Raw genomic sequence first — 22,221 nt, 5'->3', positions numbered from 1 at the left:
AGGGAAAAATTAACCCACACCTGAGACATTTTGGGTGACTAATCATTATGTGTTTAGTGAGTACAGGGGAAAATACATGGCTATAACTAAGGTCAGAAGCACGAGGCTCCAACAGTAACAATCAAAATGTTTTTCAAACAAAAAAAATATTTAGATTCACACTAAATTTTACCTTTTAAATAAGGTATTTCTTAGCAAATAAGAAGTTTGTGGGGACAAGACCCCACAGGACACAGGAGTTTAGAAGGAACCACTTAAAACCTAGATTCCACCACTTCTCTACCACTGGTAAAGTGACAGCAAAGGCTGAATCTAAGCTGATGCCAGAGAGGAAATGGGAGGCATTAGGGACTAAATGCCTAATTTCTGCATTCTGGCACACTGCTATGCTGTGATATTGAAAGGTGGGAACTGGCTAATCATCCACAACTAGGCAGTTAAAAGAAAAGATTATCCAATTTTTGCAATGGCCACCTAAGCCAATACCAGTGATTAGAAGGAGCAGCAATTTACCTGCCACATTTATCTCTGAAAATTTTGCATAAACTTTATGGAAATAGAAGCATTATGGAAGTGATTCAAATCATGTTTCAGTCCTCACCTGGGAAATGGTTGAGTGTTGATCGCTGTCCTTGACACCCTCTGTGAGCTGTAGAAAGATATGGGGAGACACAAAACCTGAACTAAGCTGTGCAGAGACTCCTTCAGGACATAACATTTCCTCTTCAGCCTTACAGTCACCAACATATTCTGTGCCTTGAAGAGAAACACATAAAAGAAATTCAGGCTCAAAAGGTTTCTAACAATGAAGTATGGAGGCAAGAAATTCTCAGAGGAAGTATAACATCTGCTTCTTCATTCCAATTTTTTTCCCTATAAATCTGCTTTTGAATATTGTTGCAGAGACAAACATTTCATTCACGAAAGTAAAAAAACTTCCATTTTACAGCTCAAATTTTTTTCTTCTTTTCTTGCCTTTTATAGTCTGAGCTTAGTTTAAAGAGGTAACTTGTGTGATAGATTATACAGTCCCTCCTCTGTCTGACCTGCCAGTAACTGCAGAAACTGGGAAGACAGCAAAGGGACTGCATGGCAGAGGAGGTTTCCCAAAGCTGTCATAGCAATATCCTGCATGCATGGAGCACCATGCCCAGCCTTCAGTAAGGAGGCACAGACAGAGATGCAGAGGAAAAAAAGCTTGCAAAAGAGAATAGAAACTAAACTAGAAGAGGAATATGGAAAGACAGAGGGAAGTAGAGGAAATCTGGAGATGGATGAGTGGAAGCAAAATCAAAAAGAAGAAATTAATGCTACCAAATAAGGAAATGGTAGTGAAAGAGAAATCAGAAAAATATTAAAGTGATTTCAAAAAGTGAGATCAAGATGAGAAAATGAAACAATGCCATTGCCTATAGAAGGACATCAAGAAAACTTCCTCTTCAAACCCTCCACCTCTCTGAGGTCAGAACAAGTACCTGATGTCAGCCTTTGGGGAAGGGCTGGTGGCTGCAGCCCTTTTCCCCTGGCACCCAGAGCCAGGCTTACACTGCTCTGCCTCCCTGCCAGCCTGGCACAGCCACACTCTCAGGGCTGAGCCACAGAGCACCTCAGTCCTGCCCAAACACTCTGCTGTGAACCCTGCAAATTACTACCAGGGATAGCAGCTCACCACTTCTCATGCATTATCTTCCACTTTTTCACATCTTTAACTTAAAAGTGTACAGTGGCTGAGATAAAGGAAGATCTGTGTGCTAAGATAGTATCACCTTATGTTTCAGATCATAAATGCAAATGAGGAAAAAGTTACCCATAAGAATATGCCTGTCAAAGATTAAGGGATTAATTTGAGACAAATCATTCCCTTGTCTGTATCTGACATTGGATTTTTACTTTCAGGTACTCTTCTGTTTAATCTTCTCAAGACATATTAAGATAAAAAAAACTAAAATACCTAGAGCACAAATTTAGAGTGTTCATCACACTGGAAAAATAGAAACTGTTCTTTATAGGTGGCAAGCAATTCACCTCAACCAGCTACATATTGGTGTAAGGGGTGTGTTTATTTGATTGTTTGTTTGAACTTAAATGGCATTAATTTGTTAGTGAGTGTCAATAGATAGTCAATTAAAAAGAAACACAAGGAGAGAAGAGCAAGCAGGTGCTTCAGGAAAAAGGCATTTCAACAAAGAAGAGCATTGCTTTGAGAATGAGAAATATATCCTGACTTCACAGGGCTGCACTGCAGGGAAGAACAGACTTACTGAGCTATGAGGGTGAGTTTATATGTCACAATGTACTTGTGTCCCTAGGATTTATTTACACAGATAAAAGGCTACAAAAGAGTGTCTGCAAAGGTTAACCAGATCATTTTAGTTTCTTTTTCCCAGCAGTTCCACAGAAGCCCAGCCTTAAAAAGTCATTCTCAGCTGTTGATGCATCTTTGACACTGGCAGGCTGCAGGAGCTGTGCTGACCAGCGAGGGAGCAGAAGTCCCTGCCCTGCACATCCCTCCAAAGGGACCACAGCTCCCTCTCTTCTGCCAAAGGTGCTGTGCAGGGTCTGCCAGGGAGTGCTGGCCCCCCACACACTGGGAGGACCAGTGCAGCAGGTCTTGCACAAATCTTGTCTTGCACAAATCAACCTCTACACCCAAAGCCAAGACAACACAATGGGCTGCTCTGAAACAGATTTAGGGCAAGCAATCACACAAGCACAATCCCTGCTCTGGCAGAGCTCCCACACTTGGTGTGGGCATGTTCTACCATTCTGTGAAATGCCAGGAGACCTTACAGCTGTGCAGATCCAACATGTGAGTCCTGTAATCTGGCTACAGTAAGGTTAGAAGCATACAGTCACAGGGAAGGCTGTCCAACTGGGCAACTTCAGCTCAAGGTAGAGAAAGAAAGAAGTGGACTCCTAATTTCTGAGGTCAGTTCTTCAAAGCAGGGGCTGTCAGGCCTGTACATTCATATGGCCCCTTACACAGTGGCCTTCAGGCCAGCAGCCACAGCTTCAAGCTTATGCAACACAAATGCTTATTAATAACTGTATCAGTTTTACATCTCACTCTCTAAAAAAGGTTGCACCTCCTCCCACCCCCAGCCCAATCAATCAAAAGCCCTTAAAATAAATCTTCTCATTCATGACTATAAATCAAGTCTCAGAGAGAAAATGAGAGTAGGTATTTGCTATCACACAAAATTAGGTTATCATCCCCAATTATTCTTAGGAGAATGTAAAAGGCACATTTTTTGTTTATGCTCCTCTCACTCTCGGTGCTAGTTCTTTCTCTGACCTTGCTTCTTACTCCTTCACTGTGAATGCAATTTCAAGTTCAATACAGCATATCCTGGGAGTTCCTCTCCTATTGCTACTCACAGACCATGTGTGAGCACAAGGGACAGAGGCTGCCCCAGGCACTTTGTGTAAAGCCAAACCCAGCCACAGGCCGTGGATAACATAGTGGTGCATTTCTGTACCTGCACTGGTGTTTGCATAACAGATATTTATTGTCTTACAGTTGAGAAGCACCATTAAGTACTTTCATTTCATCCAGAGAAGTGTCTCCAACATAGAAGACAAATTTCAGATAATATTTTGTAACTGAGCAAGTCATTAGTTGGGAAATTGAAAATCACTAGTGTGCTCTGAGTCACCACTGAATTCCAAACATAGCTTCTATTGCATTGGTGACACTGATGGCACAGATAAAATACCAGTTTGTAAAGTATGCATTCAAAAAATCCATAATGTCTTTTCATAGGTAATTGCATCACAGCAAGAAAACACTGCAGGAGAAAACTTAGTAACGTTGCAATGAAACTGTAGGTGGACCTGCACATCCCTTGGCAGACATAATACAAAATCTATAGATGTGGCACAACTGTTTTAACATTTTAACTTTTCTAAGACCAGTAAAGTGTAGTCACTGAAATTGGAAAGTTGGAAAGAAAGTTCTGCTAGAAAGTCAAGCATTGAAGAGCTCCTACATAAATCACCACAGTTTTTCAGTGGTAACCCATCACACATCTGAATATAGGCATTATAATTTACAGCCACTTGTCTGCAGGTTCACCTGGGGAATAGCATGAGTTCACATGCCTAGAAGAAAGTTCATGTATATCCCAAAATGAAGAATGAAGAGATCTAAATTACCTCAGCAAGAGATCTTTGATGACCACATGTGACTGAAAGGGTCATGCCATGATACTCTGGACACTTAACTGATCGAGTAATGTGACCCACAGTGGCATTTGGGGAAACAAGAAGCAGAATTTTTTTCAAGAATCATTTTTCTAAGCTTGAAATTTTATTTTAAAATATAATAATAAATATCTGTCTTTAAAATAAGACAAGGGGAAAGAGATAGGCGGAAAAAAAGAAAATTGAAAAATGTTTTTTCATCTTATTCACTGGAATACATTAAGGTTCTTCACCAGCTCATTGATTAAAATAAGTTTAATACAGGCCCAATGTACAGTCGAAATTTTTTTACATATAATACATTCCCCAAGAGTCATTCAATTCATCCCCAGAAGGAGATTTAACTAAAAGAAAACAGCAGAACTGTTAGAATTCGTGTCAGAGGAATACATAGATATTCCTCCAAATGACCTTCTTTTGCTTTCTTAGCCATAAGAAACGTGGCATTTTTGATCTTTTAGACTTTGAAGTTGTCAGCAATTAGAATTCTCCTTGTGTTGTCTGAAAGAGGTGAAATAAAGGGCAGGGATTAAAACCTGATAGATTTAATTAAAGTGTTTCCAGGACCATGCTCAGAGAGATGAGCTCCTCTCAGAAGAAAATAAAATTAATCTTTAATGCTATGACATTTCCATCCTTCTTTTTTGAATACACTGTTCAATCCATTAATATTTTCACTGAAAACTTTCCATGAAATAAGCATAGTTTACTAGAGTTACCCTTGTATAGTCTCTGAATACAATACCAGATAATAAGGCTCATATAGTTTTATCTTCATAGTTCCACCAAAGATAGTAATGACGTCTAATGGTTTCATCACCTCTTCACCAACTAATTATTTCATTTGTACAGCTGGAAAGTACACAATAGGATCCATGCTCACTCACAAAGGAAATGAAAAAGGAAAAGTGGACAGAAAGAAGTAGAAGGAAAAAATACTTGTTGAAATTCTACATATTTCTGACATCAGCTGTGAGAGTCGTGAATTCCTGTGTAGCAGAAAAATAGACCTGTACCATTCAAAGAAGCTCCTCAAAAAGGTGGGGTGTGGTGTCACAGGTAAGGCATAGGCCAAGTTGCTTGCCCCAATAAAGACATAAAATTAGAGAGGATGTGGTGATTTGGCATGAAAAATAGGTGGAGCTAAAACTATGAACCTTCCAGGTATAGGTGACATGTTGGGATTGCCCCAACCCCGGCACAGCACCTTGCACCTGGGTTTTTTTGAACTTCCTCAGATTTGCACAGGGCCACCTCTGAGGCCTGTGCAGGTGCCTCTGGATGCATCCCTTCCATCCAGGTGTGACTGCACCTCTCAGCTCGGTGCTGCTGGCAGACTTGCTCAGTGTGCCCATGTCCCATAGTGCTGCTGACAGGATGTCACACAGAGCTGGCCACAGCACCGAGCACTGCCGAACTGCACACCTCAGACACTCACCTGCCGGAGCAGCCATCCCTACTGTGACATTCCTCTCCCACACACAACCTTCTCCACAGCTTCTCAGCACGCCTGCTCCCTTCTCTGACTTGAGTAAGGCTATTTCCAGTCTCCGTTTATAATTTAAAATTTATTTCATTGCCTTCTGCAAGTGTATGCGTGAGGGGGAAAGGTGTATGTACAACCCACAGTCTCGTTTTCAGGCTTGTCTCTTGGTGACTATTGTCACTTCCCACATCTGGGAGCTATGGGGAAACTGGAAGTACTGGGGGAAAAGCCACAGTTTTGTAGTCTGGATCTGCACACCCCAGCCTGGTGCTCTGTGCCTGCCAGCCCTATACTTTTCTGCTGCACTGTGATGATGTCCTGAGGCAGAGCAACCACACCCCTCCCTCAAATGGGGATTTAATTCCTTTAGCAATGGTCAGGTTTCACTCATACCCTTTAGAGTCCAGCACTGTCTCAGTCTCATTTCATATAAAATGGAAAAAACCCAAACATTTTTCAGCTCACATGGTTGGATTCTTTACTGCTGATGAGGTCTCAAGTAATATATGCACTCTGTAAATAGTCTGTAAAGCTGCCTAGAAAGATTCTCAGATAGAGCAGAGGACTGACATAATCAAGCGAGACACCTGGACTCTCAGTCTGAAAGATGTCTGTCCAAAATAATGGCTTAAAAAGTGCATATTAAAGCATTAACTGTGCACCTTGGAAGTGTTATCTTCTGCATTACACTGGACCTATTTCCACTGCTGCAAGATGCTGTTTCTTTCAGATAAAAGCAATATAGTAAATGTCAGTATCAGTGGCGCTGGGCTGACTGGGGGAGATGCTGTTCTATAATCTAGAGAGCTCCACATTGTCTCTCCATCCAGATTTCTAAAACTGTCTTACTTCAGAGAGTCTCTATATTATATTTTAGAATGAGAGACCCAAAGGGCACAATTCAGCCACTACAAAATTCCATCAAATCACTTGGGGTAAAACCTTTTGACTTTCCTGACATCTCATTTTATTTAGCAGTCTACTTTTTGGATAGAAACAGAAGAATAAAGCTTTGCTTAAACTTGTTTTCTAGGAGTGCTGGGGCTTTTTTTATATCTCTTCCTTTTTTAAAAAAATCAGCCTTTATACTGTACAGTGTTTGCAGCTGCAATAGAGCCTGAAACCAGCAAATAAACCAGATTTCCCTAACCTGTTGTGGTTCCAATGAACATAGAGAGAAATAATATTTCACACAAATGAAAAATTTGGTCAATAGACTTAAGATGTGCATATTTTACCCAATTGAATTCTGCATACAATTTGAATTGTGTGACTGAAGCAATAATAAGCCACAGGCACTTGTGAGGAGAGTGACATCCCTGCCACCTAATCATGGTTCCTGGGTTTCCCACAAGCTTTAGTATAAGGGACATGAGGCTTCCTTGAGCACTTCTGCTGACTCTTGGCAAAACCCTGGCCAGTCCTGCATCACTCTGGACTCCCCTCCCCTGAGGAGCAGCCTGCCCTCTCTGCTCCAAGACAGCCAGGAACAGGGAAGAGAAAACTTTCACTGCCAGGAATCTGTTTATCACACTTATTTGCTGGGTGCTACTCCACCTTTGTTTTTTCCAGTTTTCCCTAGATATTCATCTGAAATCCATTAAGCCAGTGGTCTCAAAGGCATTGACTCCTTGCAGTCCTTTTCTTTAGAATTAGAAAGGTTTTCTTTCAAATATAATTGAGGCAAGAACAGATGACTTCTCTCCCTGAACTTTGCAATCCCAGACATAAGACTGAGCCAACTGAAATAGAAATTTTTTTAAAAAATAGAAAATAGGTCAAAATAAATCAAAATTATGGTCTGCCAGCCTACAGATCCAATCTGAGAGACGTTGGATACCCCAGGTGCTTTTGTCTCAGGTTCATCTGCAGAAACTAAACACGTTTTAGTTTCTACAGCTTTTGCAATACACAACCATGTCTGCTTGCTTATTCCCCAGCAGTCCCCTGGGGGTTTTAAAGGACTTTGTAAACATTAATAAAGCAAGTGATAATAAGCAATAACTCACTTGTAGTGCACTGGATTTTAACATCCAGGCCCTAAAGTATCAATTTAGCCAGTGCATTTTTAAAACAAAAAAAAATATTTCAAATAGAATAGCTTTCCTTGAGAATGTTTGTCCCCAAGGTCCACAAACCCTCTTAGGCTTTTGTATATTTTAAAACATCTATCCTATATTCTTGTTCAGAGATGTCTTGATTTATTCCCTTTCCCATGCAGGCATACCTAGAAATATTTTAATTTAAGGATAGAATGGGAGAAACTGATCACAGCATTGTTGTGACCAAGTACAAATTTGTAAAATGACAGAGCTAAAAGAAAGTTTACTTTTCATTTGTATTACACAGAAGATACTGACATAATTTCTTGGTAAAATAACTTCCTAAAAAATTAACATATGTTGGTAATTACCTTTAGATCATTTTATCAATTTCAGTTCACTTGGTCCATCTCCAATGTTCCTCCTTGGAGAACTATGGTGCTTGCAGGAAAAAAAATGTTATGGGACAATGCAGGATTTTGTTCTAATATTTACTAAGGAAATACAGAAAAAGGGAGTTTTTAACTCCCTTTTAACTCCAGCTTTATGGATGAATAAGCTAACAAAAGTTGCAACTGAGTGACTTCTGATGCACTTCATTATTTTCTGGATTATATGAGACAGTGGCATCATATGGGGGACACCAGGAAATTATTAACTGCAGCCATAAAGGCAAGGGAATCAGAGCAAACTGCAGTTTTGCACTATAGGTACTCTGAACTCACTTCAAAATGTAAATCCCACTGAATTCTTCCAATTTCCCTGCTAAGCCCCCGAGATTGCTCTAGCAGTGAGGGAACTCAGCTCAGCAGGATGCCCACCCTCCATGTGCTGCCTCAGAGCTGGGGAAACAAGAGTGGGGACGCAGGTTCCACCTGAGCAGCACTGCTGAGCCACACAGCCTGTCAGACCCCCTCACCTTGGCCCACCAGGGAACCACCTTTGGGGAAGAAGTACAAGTTGTGTGAGAGATCTGCCACCCCAAACAGCACCTGGGTCTTGCATTCCTGCAGGGAAAGCTTAGTGCCATCACTGAGGGGTTACTTGTCTTTTTTCAGTGCCTGCTTGGTCTCAGAATGACATTTTTAGCCACAATTGCTGTTTCAGACACTCTACAGGGCCAATTCATCTGACTGAGATCAGAAATATTTACTGATCATGTCATCTCCATATTTAACACAATTCATGTGAAAGAAGCACACACCAATTCCTTGTTATTGGCATTGCTGATGTGATATCCCAAATGTTCTAGCATCATCTGCCTCAGGTGACCAAGCAGATGTGGAGGGACACACTGCTGCTGGGATATCCCAAATGTTCTAGCATCATCTGCCTCAGGTGACCAAGCAGATGTGGAGGGACACACTGCTGCTGGGATATCCCAAATGTTCTAGCATCATCTGCCTCAGGTGACCAAGCAGATGTGGAGGGACACACTGCTGCTGGGTTTCCCCAAACTCACTGCCCTAGCTACTCAGGAGGTGCTCTCCCCACAGGCAGGTGCCCTCAGCCTGTTTAACAGGGAGAATAAAGGTGTAATGGTTTATTTAATTAATTATCTTATGAGTAGACATGAGCATCTGAAGATGCTTGAGGGGATAAAAATTTAAGGCCCAATATAATGTATGTAATTACATACATATGAATTATATTCCATTATGGTCTAAATAATTGCCAAGTACATCCTTGGGATAAAATATGTATTTGTGTAGTTAACTAAAATAAAGGCACTTGCAGTGAAACATTGAAAGAATAAAATTGACCCTTAAAATTTATGTCTTGAGAGAATAAAATTTACCCATTATACAATTTAAATACAATGTTCTTCAAAGATTCACTGTGGTATTTTGGAGACAGGGTCTCATATTTCAGTAGAGATGAGGTTCAATGTCATTCCTAAATAAAAGCATTACAATACACAGTGGGAAACCATTCTTGTGAAGGCTTTGCAACACTGTCCCCATTCAGATCACACTGAAATCTTGGTCTTCAGCTTGTGTTTCCAGACTTTGGGCTGGACCAGTGCCCTCTTCATTGGGAGCAGCTTTTCCTTGCTGCCTGATGAAGTGTGGCTGCTTCCAAAGTTTTATCTTATATGTGCTTTAAAAACTACTAAATTAGGACTAGCCAAAACATGGTAGAAGTTTCTGACTTCAGAAATTGGAGACATTTGGAGAGCATCAGCAAGCTGGACATGGCAGCTGCTAATGTAGTTCAAATCTTAATGCAGAAGGTCTAAAAAAGGAATATTTTCAACTTTGTGAGGTAATGAGTAAAAAAATAATTTAATATTATAAGAAATTGTATAATCTTTGTATAAAACTTGTATGAATATTAAATGTAGAAGACATAATTTATAATGGCACATTATCTAATATTTTTTGTGTGACTGTAGCAAATTAATCTCAAGCTGTTTTATCTCTGTTGAACCAAAATCAGTCTTTCTTTGAAAAAAATATGTTACAGCGGTATCTCTCTTCTTAAGTAGCACTGCTGAGCATAAGGAGATCAGAAAATGTTTGCCAAGCTCTAGGATTTACTGAACTTTTAAGAAAGTTAATTTGTTTTGGTTTTGCCTGCCTGGAGAAAAACTGTGTTCTTCATGCAGATCAGCAGTGGTCACAAAGCAGAATATACAGCACAATGGACATTTGTTTTGATTCTAGTCCTGCATTGGTAAATGATAAATTAATTTGACCCTTGATCTGCTCACTTTATTAAAAATTGAAAATGTAGTTAATACAAGAGAGACAATTTTGTGCTTTATTTGTCTATTATGTTGCAGCTGCATAAAGCCTGAGTGTTTAGTCCCTGTAGTCACTCTTTTGTCTACGAAGGGAAAATAAACAAAATATCATGGGACAGGCAAAATGCTTAATTGGTAGTTCAGTTCTTCTCTTACATTTCTGACATTAGCCATATCTGAGAGAATAACAATTACTGAAAGAATGCTGCCTTCTGCAACTCAGTCAAATGCATTCACATTAAATATTAATTTCAGTATTTCCTTACACACTTATTTGAGAATGTGAAGAAATGTACACATGCTGAAGATACAAAATCCTCCCTGTTTGTGAAGGTAATACCATTTGCCTTCTGGGCAAAGTGGATGCCATATTTATAAATAAAGATGGAGAAATTATGCCCATCCATCTGGGGAAAAGAAAAGCCAATAAATATTTAAAAGAAATTTCTGTTTTTAGATTCTGCCTGTGCTTTATGCAGGGAGTGTGCTTGAAAGAAAAGATAGTCCTGCATGCAGGGAGAATGTGAATGAGTGCAAAAGAAGCACCTAAGAAGTTCCCAGCCACAAAGCCCTCCAGACCAGCTCCATCACATATTCATAAGGTCAGGGAGGTCAGAGCATGGGAAAGTTTTGCTGGTGATCCAGAGCTGCTCAGACTGGCACAAAGAGAGATAAGTGTCACTAGGACCTTAGGAAAATGACTGCCAAGGCTGTAAGATACCAGATGAAGCGTGATATAGATGAATGTATGAAAATGCACAAGATGGAAAACAATTCACACATAAATTCTGCTCCTGAGCAAACCAGAGCCCCTCAGGACTGAGGCCTTGGGAAACAGCACCTGTTTCCTTATCAGCTCAGTGTTTAGTGGAAGCCAAAAAAGCAAGTAAAATGAAATGATATATCAGGTAAAAAATTACTCCAAGGAGAAAACGGGGAATTCCATAGGAGATCCCTTTTACTGAACAGACAAATCAGGGCAGGCAGAGGAAATACATTGGTCTGAAATTGGTGATATAGGCTGAAGCAGGAGGAAGAAATCTCACACAAATTTCTCCTGCTATTACAGTCCCTTAGGTATCTACTTATGGATACTTTCAGGCTAGATGGATATTTGCTCTGAACCAGTAAGCCCTTGTTCATGTTTTTATGGGGCACAGGAGGGCTGCATTAAATTCCAGCCCATTCACAGAGACCAAGTTCTTTGCCTGGTCACTTAATCTTAACCTTGAATAAATTTTCCCAGACATCTGAGTGAACATAAAGTTTGTGACCTTTCATAAGGAGACTCATGCACCTATGAAAATTATTCCCACTGGTTTTCAGTGAACTTTGTAGAAGGCAGGAACATTGTGAGCTTTTCAAACCGGGAGTCCTTGTCCTTTTATTCAGCTTGAGAGGCAGCCAACACACCTGTGGATGCCAGAAAACAATTACAACAGTAATTATTTGCATTTTAGCACCAAAATTATTAGCCTTCTTGTGGAAATTCAATCTAGTTAAAAGTTGGCTTCTGTTTATGCCAAGACTGAATTGCTCTACCAGCCCTACACAACCAGCAGCGTGGCTCAGGAGGTTTACTCAGCAGGGTACAGAGCAGTCTCATTCAAACGGATATAATGAGAGGGTGTGAGAGAAATGGTTGAGTCAGACACAGCTTGTCGTTTGTCACTGCCTATGTGGGATTAAGCAAGTGACCTTATGAAGAAAGCTCAGTATTAGAGGGTTATTTGTGAAAGCTGTTTGGTACTACAATAACAAAATGAACATTTCACTGTCGTGGTATAAAGAACAACTTTAGGAGATTTTTGCTCAACTGTGCACTTACGTGTGATTAGCCCCATTTCAGCTGTTAGCCCTGCCTAAGTCACACTGTGGCTGTACCCACATGGATGGACTTCAGAGCTATGTCACAGCTCCTTCCCAGCTCTGTTCCTGGCCTAGTCTCCTTCTGCTTCTGGCTGGAGCACTTAGATGGATCCTGGTTCTGGTCCATCTGGTCTGCTTGTCAAGTCAAGGGCTATCAGAGTCCCATTATCTGCTCCTGTGGGACTGGGACTATGGTGAGGGCAAGCTTTTCACTGTCTCATGCTCAGCTCTTGGCTTGGCTGTCTCCCTGGAGCAGCTGGCCCTTTCTGTCCCCAAGGTGAGACTGTCAATACACTCAGTGGTAATGGGTAATGCAGGCATTTTCACAACAGATCTACTTGAGCGTTGTTTGGGTGGATGTTGCAGTTGAATGAGTTTTCGATAGGATAATTATTATTTTCATGGCTCTCTGTGAGAGTTCCTGTGCTAGAATGGTCCTAAATGGAAAAACAACTTTATCCAGTAATTCCCTCTTACATTCAAAGTTGTGGCTGCTATATAACATATAAGCAAGAGGGATGTTCTATCTCAAAGACTGGAGAGTGTGATGAATTCCTTGTTCTTTTCTAGTAGCTTTCAATAGCCACCATCAGTGCTAAAGATGTTCATCATTCTCACAGTTTTACCTTTGCTTTCAACTTTAAGTCAACAGATCTGTGCATAATCTGCAAATTGGTAGGTAGGGTTATTGCAACTCAAAGTTTCTTATATTTACATGTGATTGATCTGACTGTGCCTAACTGACACAGCTTCCATTTATTAAGGTCTGTAAATACAAAATGGGAAACACAGATTAACCCAACTTTATTTCTCCTCCGATCACTTTGCTGTTTCCAGTCCTCTCGGGTTCTCAGTTTTTCAGTCTTGTTGAATTTACTATACTTCTCTTCTCTCTATGTAAGAATCAATGGGACTACTTAGAGTTAAAAGAATTTAAAAGGTCAAAGATGTCTGAGAAATTCTGCAGGAAATCTACAGTTTGCAGTATCTTCCATGTAGGATTTCAAGGCAATTTTCCATTGGGAATGATACTTTCCTTCTTCCTTCAGTCTACATTCTTCCATTTGCCAAATATTAAGGCTGCTTTAAAAGTTCTTTTCCTTTGAGCTGTTCAAGTGAAGATGACAAAGGGACTCATGCAGAGAGTTTGACCCCTTTATTCTGCTGTTTCACTTGGCCTAATAAGGCATTGAAAGTAGACATTACCTGTACCTACAGGCATTGCTACCCTGCATCCTTTGGCCATTACAATGATAATGTTATTATCACTTTGCTTCAGTTTGAACTTTCAAGCTGCCACACCTGACAGCCAATAATGTCCAGGGCCATTTGTGAAAGATTACGTGTTTTTTGTAAAGGGAGTTTATAAGAAACTGCAAATTATTCTATTCCAAACAGCTAGAGTACAATATTTTAGAACACCACCACCACTATCTACCATAAAAAAATAAACTCTCAAAAAGTACTAAATGAATAAAGAAATCTGGTCTGATTTTGTATCTGGTCTTGCTTCAAGCAGGGGCCTGGACTAGAGATCTCCTGGGGTCCTTTCCGACCTGAATGATCCTATAGTGAGAGTGAATCTCTCCTAAATCCAAAAGAAAGCACTGTGCAAGGCAGATCCTTAGTGGATCTTTATTTCTGGAAGCAACCATTGCATCTTCTGAAAATCCAAACCTTGTGGTGATTTTTTCACCGTTAAACTTGGTCGTTCATTTACAATTTTCACATTCTTGAAGCAGCCCAGATGACAATTGTACAGAATACAAAGGAAAAGCAGAAAGAAAAGAGAAAGGAATATTAAAAGAAGATAAATAATGTTTTTATCACTCTCCTAAGGCACCTAAAGACTCCTTACTGCCAAAATGACCCAGTATTTTTAACATCTGGTGAATTCTTTAGTACCTTTATGCTTTTAAGAAATAGACAAGGATGCTGTGAGTTAGGCAAATGCACTTGTATTGCTTGAGAGATAAACCTCATGCATTCTTAGAAAGAAAGGGCTGATGGGCTTTTTGAACAGTAGATCATGAACTGCTTTTACCTTTCTGTGATTCAGCCTTGTCTGAACCTTTTAAGTCAGTCTCTACTGGAGTCTTTCCTAAAAAGTGGTTATCTTAGGCTACCTATTTCAAGGTTTCTTGTCTCCTCCTTTGGATATAAAGGGAAGAAATGGAGAGGGAGACAGTAGATTAGAAAGTGGTCTAAGTGTCAAATTTTAAATTGCCACTACGTCACATGATATCTCTGAGAAGAGGATGTAATAATCTAGAAAATATGAGTTTGGCAAGATCTGTGTATAATGAATATTTTATACAGTGAACACTATTTTCAGTGCATAATTTAGACAGTTTGAAAGAAGTCTTGCATCTGTTGTGGTATCTCCACCTCCAGAAAAACCCAGGATGCTTCATTCATAGCACCCAATAGGCTCCTGCCTGGGATCATTTAGGCTTTAAAAAAGAAGAGGAGAAAACCCAGTGCAAAGAACAAAGGAGAAAGGAAGAAGTCTGACTCAGAAGCTTTCAGACACAGACAAATGTACAACATGACAAGTTGAAAGCAACTCTCCTGTCTCGCTTCATAGCACTGATTTCCACTGGAGGCAGTCCAGAAGAGAGCTTAGCAAGGCAGGTAATTCAGATAAACAAAAGCACAGCCAGGTAACTAAAAACTCACCAGGGACATCAAGCCCAAACGAGTGAAGGCTTTTTTCCCAACTGTGAGAAAGACTAAAAAACATAAACAAAACTAAACAAAACAAACAAACAAAAACCCCCAAAAACCCACAATGAAACACCACCAAAACCACCACCACCCTAAACTATATTTCTACTTTAGTGATTTTGTAAACCTTTCTGCTAACACAATAAGATATAATTTGTCTAATAAAGACAATTGATTTTTCTTAGGGGAATTTGCTAATTTGGCAGATCACACAAGCAGCATGTTATGTGCTTGGCAAACACATTCTTTGGTTATCTGTGATTCCCCCCAAAATTCAGGGGAAGAGTGTGTTTTTCATCACTGAGCAAGGATTATTTAGAGACTGGTAACACTGCTAGTCCACCAGCACAGAGTAGGTTAATATTGGTGGTTAATATATGGTTAATAATATGCAGCAACAATTCAATTGACAGGGTAACCCCATATTGTGGAAGATTAACCTTGTTGCACAGGTTGAAAACAGGAATCACTTTTCTTTAGAGAAGTGAAGGAAACCATACAGACTGCAGAAGGATGAACAATTGCAGCAGCTCTGAGAAAGGAATGCTGCCTCTTGAAAAAATGTATAGAATCCTAGCTTGTAGATTTTCAGTTATATTACATTCTTAAGCAGGAAAATAAATATTAAAACTATTTAAAAAAAAAAAAAAAAAGATAAATCCACAGAAAGTTACTAATTTCCATTATACAGTGTAGGAAGAACATAGATATATCATCCAAGGACACTGCTCCCAAACACTCTTTCTCTAAATACAACTTTTATTATTCACCTGCAATATAAGGGCTCAGGTTTCTCATGCCTCTAAGTAGGAGTACTCCTTGGACTGTCAAAGAGATTGACCATCACCCTTTCTAACACTCCAATATCATGCCACAGGGATCTGCCTCATTTTTAGAGCTGAAGTGTACTGAAAATGTAATAACTGTTCAGCTCCACAAAAGAGACTGACATCATGCTCAGCACCCCCATTTATCAGCTCCTTTCTTCCCTGTAACACAGCTCACTGGCAGTGAAGCAAGGCTGCCAGTTTGTCAGTGCCTTGCCTCCTGCCCAACCCACAGAATAAACATGGCCAAGGCTGTGTCATTGGCTGGGCACCTTTCTCCTTCCCCCTCTCCCCTAATTCAATAAAAACCCTATCCATGAAGTCTCCTAATATCTCTATGAGGTCTCAAGTCCAGAATGATTAAAAATAGTTCAAAGATGCAATGGGGCCACTGCTGCATTTTGCAGCCTCCTGCTGCCTCCCAAGGTAGTAGCTAAGAAGTGCTGCAAATTCTTGGCAATTCTGTCAGTTAATCAAAGCCAGAGGTCATTTTGGAGTGGGGTGCAAAACCTTGTGAAGAATTTGGCTAAAATGCACCCAGCTCAGACAACCATTTGTTGTGTGCTCAGATCATCAATGTGTCGATCCTTGAGTACTTTGCTTCTCTTTCCATGCCATTCAAATCTCATCCTCACCAGTTCCCAGGCAAGGTACAGCATTAACATTGTTAACCACAAAATCCTGAGGTCAGATCATGTAACTTAAGAAAAACGGAGGGAGCAAGAACAGTGTTTTCAGGCAACAGAGGAGACAAGAATTTTAAAAGCCCTAATCTCATGTGAGACAATCAGGCAATGCCAGCTCTCCTGAAGCTCCTTTTCCTGTTCTTAAGCTAGGACTGAAAAAAACCATCATCAGCCATTTACTCTGGATGTTGTGATATTGTCCTGGCCAAGCTCAGTTCTGGCAGCCCCACATTTCAGAAACCTGAGAGTAGAAACACTGACTCATGAATCCTGTAGCTAAACTGGTGTTATATGAATATGACTGCATGAGGATGCAAGCTGAGCTCTGTATTTTTACCAAGGCATAAGGATGTTTTGTACACTTGTTTGAGATTTTCACATATTTAGTATATTCCTTTGGACTGATTCCATGACATTTTTTTCTAAAATATCTGTCTATAACTGTAGAGGAAATTATTCATAGTTTATATATCCCTGACTGGAGCACCATCTTTAAAGTAACTATATCTGACTGAAAGTTGGAAGAATTAAACAATGTTAGTTTTACCCTTTTGAAATAGGACTTGTCCTTAAGTGTGTCTTATCCTTATTTTGAATTCTTTCACAGGCATGGACCTTGGACAGTAGAAATTTGGGTACTGCTTCATAGTGCTTCCATAAATTCTGGAGAAATTGAATTTATTTTTTTTTTATTTTCTGGAGACAAAAAATTAGTCTTTAACTTCCATTGTTTATGATGTTTCCTAGAAACCCCTCTGGAGAGTTTAGTCCATTTCTATTTGGCAAAATATGAGTCAAATCTACTGCTGGAGATGCAACAGTGGAGGATGCTGGAGGCAGGGTTCATCTGAATATCACCCCATAAAGAGCTCCAGGCTGACCCTGCTGCTGTGTGCTGGGACAAAGGGCTGCCTGTGGGTCAGTCATCCCCTGCCAGGTCTGAGTGTCACCAGAGCAGTGACCTGCAACCCCAAGGATGCAAGGGAGGGGAGAAGTCCCAGTGTAATACAAGTAGACACATACCCACCTTCACTGGGTCACTGAGATGCCCCCTTTAGCACTTCATAGCTCTCTTTTTACAAAAACTGAGCCTGAGCTCCAAAAGCTTTGAAAACTGCAAAGCACATTTTAAAATTTATGGAGGTGGGGAAGAAGAAAGACCCTTAAGTCAAAATAACAAATGAATCATTAAATAGTACTGAGTCTGAAAATCTGTGAGATTGTGCATGTTTTGTGAAAGGTGTTACTTTATAGTGCTTGTCCCTCACACTTCTGACACTCAGTAAGATTTCACTGCATCATTGGAAGAATAGTGGCCCAAAAAGCAGCACAGTCATACAGCTTCCATACCACAGGCAAAAGCCACCAAGGACATTCCCATCTAGCTTTGCACACTTTTGTCTGGCCCCAAAATCTGACTTTTCACTAGAGGTGACTGCAGGTTTCTCCTATAGTCAATGGAGAGGAAGAGGCACCTTTAAGGAACTGATTCCTGCTTGCTGACAGCATTTATTTTAGATTTTTGCTACCAGTCTGCAGTGCCTGCTATTGGAGAGTGTGACTAGGAGAGGAGCAGGAGGAAGGTGCCAGATGCTGAGGCTGGTCATGGCCATGGGGCCCCACAGCCATCACACCACTGTAGAGAGACAAAATGCAGCACAGTAAATATTTCACCGAGCTTGTTCATACTCCAGAATGTTTGAAGATATTTCCAAGGTGGTTAAGTCTGTCTGGCTTGCTGTCTTTTTTTTCTTTCATGAAGCTAATTGTTAGTCGAGAACCAGCACAAGCAATTCAATCACCATCAAAAGGGATTTCCCATCCACAGTATGGCCTCTTTTATTGACATCTTTCCTTGTAGTCTTTATTGTAACCAAAGAGAAGGTATTTCACATGAGCTTAATAATGCTCAGAAAAAAGATAAACACTGTTTCTTAGAGCATTTTCTCTGTTCATTCCCATTCCTAATAAAAATACATGTACAGAAAGCTACAGGCTTAACTACAATACTTGTAGGTGCTTCCTCTACACAGAATGAGAGTTTTAAAAACAGAATCTAAGAGGTTAAAATGAGCTTTTGAAAAAGATTTTAGAAACACTGAACATAAAAGAGGGAAGTATTCAGCTAAAATGCTGGTTCACTGAAAGGATGCTCTTTCCTCAGGTTTATTCCTTTTTTTGTTCAGACAGTCCAGGATGAGTTGGAGTTGGCTTTTCTTTTAAAAAAAAAAAAAAAAAAAAAGAAAATAAAAGAAATATTTCTGTAAAGCTGTGTGTTTTTGTGCCAGTAAGATATTGCATAGGAGAAATATTTTTAAATGAACACTTTAAGGTTGAATTTCACAACAGTGACACACCTGTAGGCATTTGTGCTGCATGACTAATAGTAAAAAAGACTAACAGGTTGTTATAGCAACCAGCATTAAGCAATGACTTCATGAGAGGAGTTGAGTGACATCAGAAAAGCACCTTGAAAGCAGCTGCTTTGCTGCTGAAGCTCTGCTGTGGTTTAACCCCAGCCTGGAACTGAGTACCACACAGCCACTCAGTCTGCTCACCCTGGTGGAGAGGAGAATCAAAAACAAAAGAGTAAACCTCATGGGTTGACATAAGAATAGTTCAATAATTGAAACAAAATAAAATACACTATTACTAGTATTAATAAGAGGTGTAATGAAAAGAGAAAGGAATAAAAAAACCCCAAGAGACAAATACATGATAGAATTGCTCACTACCCACTGAGTGATGCCCAGCCCATCCCTGAAGGAGGATCCCCCCCAGTCCAGGCACCTTCCCCCTTTTGTTCACTGAACACAATGTGGGATGGAACATGCCTTTGGCCAGTAGGGTCCTAGCCATGCTTCTCTGGCTTCCTGGGCACCCCTTCACTGCAGAACATGACACAAAGACCATCTTGACTTAGTACTCAGCAGATAAAACATCAGTGTGCTATCAACATTAGTCACAGCACTGTACCAGGAAGAAAATTAACTCTGTCCCAGGTGAAACCAGCACAGACTCATTCTACAGGACAGACTGAATTAATTTCTTTTCTCCCAATCCCTTGAAGCTTAAAGGAGCTGTGAGTGCAGGGGAACCTGAACTTGTGTCTCATGCTCTGTGCAGGGACAAGCACAAGCAACTGGATGAGCAAGATATAAGCCCCATGGCTTTGGAGGATGCTCTCTTGTCTATCTCATAGTTCACTGAGCACTTCTAGGAAGTATTTTTTCCCCAAAATTGCTTCCTGTCATTCCTCCAAATGTTCCCTTCAGAACATCTCCTTGACCCAAAGTTTCTGTGTCCCTCAAGCTTCTGTGCAGAGGGTTTCTGCCTTCTTGGCATGTAATTACAAAGCCTTGAAATTCCCAAGGAAAAAGGAGGCCTACAAAACGCAGAAAATATGACTGGACTTGGGCTGGAGTTGGGATGGATTTGGTGCTGTTGGAATATCAGAATATCAGCTGATATTCTGAGTGGTATCTGAGGAGCCACTGATCCTTTTCATCTTCATGATGGTTTCTTCTTCAGAAGCACACTCTATTGCCTTTCAGGTCCCTTCTCTTATTCCTGTAACCTGAGGAACAGGGAGAGTTATTGGGATGGAGGGTTTTTTTTATATTTACAGTTTTTTTCATCTGCTTTGTTTCACCCTACAGGCTTAAATAGACACAGGGTGTGGCTTCTTGTCCCTGTTAATTCTTGCTAGCAGTGAGTTGGATGAGACCACCTACCCTACATCTTTCCCCCAAAAGATAGGGAACTAAGGATTCAAGGATTTGATAGGTGGATATAGAAGGAGAGCTATCTCTAGTTTTCCTCTTCCCTGGTCTCTTTAGCTCCCTTATCTAACCCACAGTTTTCTATCATCTCAACAGTTTAAGTATCTTTGTGGTTTCAGTACAGCTTTTTGCTCACCTGCCTCCTTATAGGCAAAGAGAAGGTAAAAAAGAGCTTCAGATGGTATGAAAACACAGGTGTAAGGAATGTAGACTCTCATGAAAAAAAAAATAAAGCTGTTTTAGACACCAAAATATTACTTAAGAAAGCCAAAGAAAATTCCTACAATAGCAATTTCCTTCACTGAAGAACCTAATTTATAGAAATGAGGCTACTAGTGTAACTTCAGGATGCTTTTTCAGACAGGCTCCTTCCAGGCATTGATACATCATTTCTGAGATGTAACCTGCTGGAATCAGATATAACCTCCTGATCAGGAGATCACACAGATGCTGATTGAGTGCATGAGGCAAATGGGACTAAAGAGTGAGAGGTTGTAAGACATCACTCAGAGTACAGTGAGACAGAGAAATGGCAGAAGGGGTCAGTAAAGAGGGCCAGATAACTTAGTCTCACGTGTGATGCATGAAGTTTGGTATATCTGTAAATTCACTGCTGAGGACAGGCCCTAATTGCACTCCAGAAGCAGACAGCAGCAGGCAGTGACTGCTTGGGGGCTACAACAGCTCCTAGGGGCATGCATCAGGCCTTTCTGGTTTTGTGACTGGCTGGAAATCATCGCAGGGTGTCTGCTCCTGATGCAATGAAAGGAGACTACCAGAGGCTTTTTGGATCAGCCTCTTCTAGAAACTGAAAAGAGATTCCAGTCCTCCAGGTTCTTTTCCAGAAAAAATACTGCCTTTCAGTCAAGATGTTAAACATGAAGAAAGCAAGCACTCCCAAACGATCATATTTAGAAGAGTAACTAAAATGGCCATGAACACTCCACATATCAAAGATACTGCATGAGTCACTAATAAAGGACTCTTTAGCTGTGACAGGATCAGAAAGTTACATCCCACCACGTTGGGATGTAACACAGTACACAGTCATTTCTTAATGACTCAGTCTGCTCTGACTTTAAAGAACCATAGTATTGAATCTCAGTTTTTGGCCCAGCAATGGCTAATGAGTCTCAGCAGAGAAGACAGAAGCAACTAATTATTTGTGCATCTGGACATATGAGAAAAAGAGGAAGAATAGGGTTATCTTAAAAAGATAGATGGGAAAAAAGGCTTATTAGCATGTCAAGGAATTTAGTTTAATTGTCTGTGTAACAGAACTTTCTATAAAGAAAAGAAATACCTAGTCTGGTTTCCCTTCTCCTTTTATCTTTGAATGAACTAGCCAGAGTAGGAAGAGAGATGATGTGTCCTTGGACAACCCCTTTTTCCATAGATTCAATATAAATGCCAAGAGAGATCTGAACAGTAGATGTCCCACATATTTATTGACTTGTAAAAAGCAAAAATCCCAAATCCAATAGCAGTCCTAAGAGTCTGAAAGCAATCCAGAAAAAGGTAGCATTAGCCTATAGTGCTTCAAGTCTTGCTTAAGAAGCTGAGGATAGAAGACAAAACTGATCATTGATTTAGAAGTTCACTTCAAGGCTTGCACTTTTCGTCTTTGGTATGACATAGCAGCTCAAAAGTATAAAAGTAGCTTTCCAGTGGAATTTCTTTCTAAATCTGCATTCAGATTGTTCAATTCAACTGTTAGTTTCCTGATCCTGAAGGGCTTTCCCCTCTATCTGCCTCTAATAAAGCTCTCCTACCAGTCAGTGTGGTCACATCTTTGAAGCTTCCTTGCTCTGTTTTCCATTCTCCCTGCTCGAAGGCTGGGATGATTTCTGGTT

General features: G+C 40.3%; 1 long non-coding RNA gene across 1 annotated transcript in view; it reads right to left on the bottom strand.

Annotated features, from left to right (window-relative positions):
* LOC147654622 (uncharacterized) overlaps nt 1-22,221 on the bottom strand; it is a 133,125-nt gene that overhangs the window by 65,761 nt on the left and 45,143 nt on the right. Inside the window, exon 3 of the long non-coding RNA XR_015282753.1 lies at nt 602-756. This is a non-coding gene — a long non-coding RNA (uncharacterized LOC147654622). The remainder of the gene's footprint in view (nt 1-601; nt 757-22,221) is intronic.

The sequence above is a fragment of the Cyanistes caeruleus genome, chromosome 2 (assembly GCF_971803275.1).
Source record: "Cyanistes caeruleus chromosome 2, bCyaCae1.hap1.1, whole genome shotgun sequence".
Classification (NCBI taxonomy): Eukaryota; Metazoa; Chordata; class Aves; order Passeriformes; family Paridae; genus Cyanistes; species Cyanistes caeruleus.
Note: the sequence above shows the minus strand (reverse complement) of the source record. Positions and strands in the feature narration are given on the sequence as shown.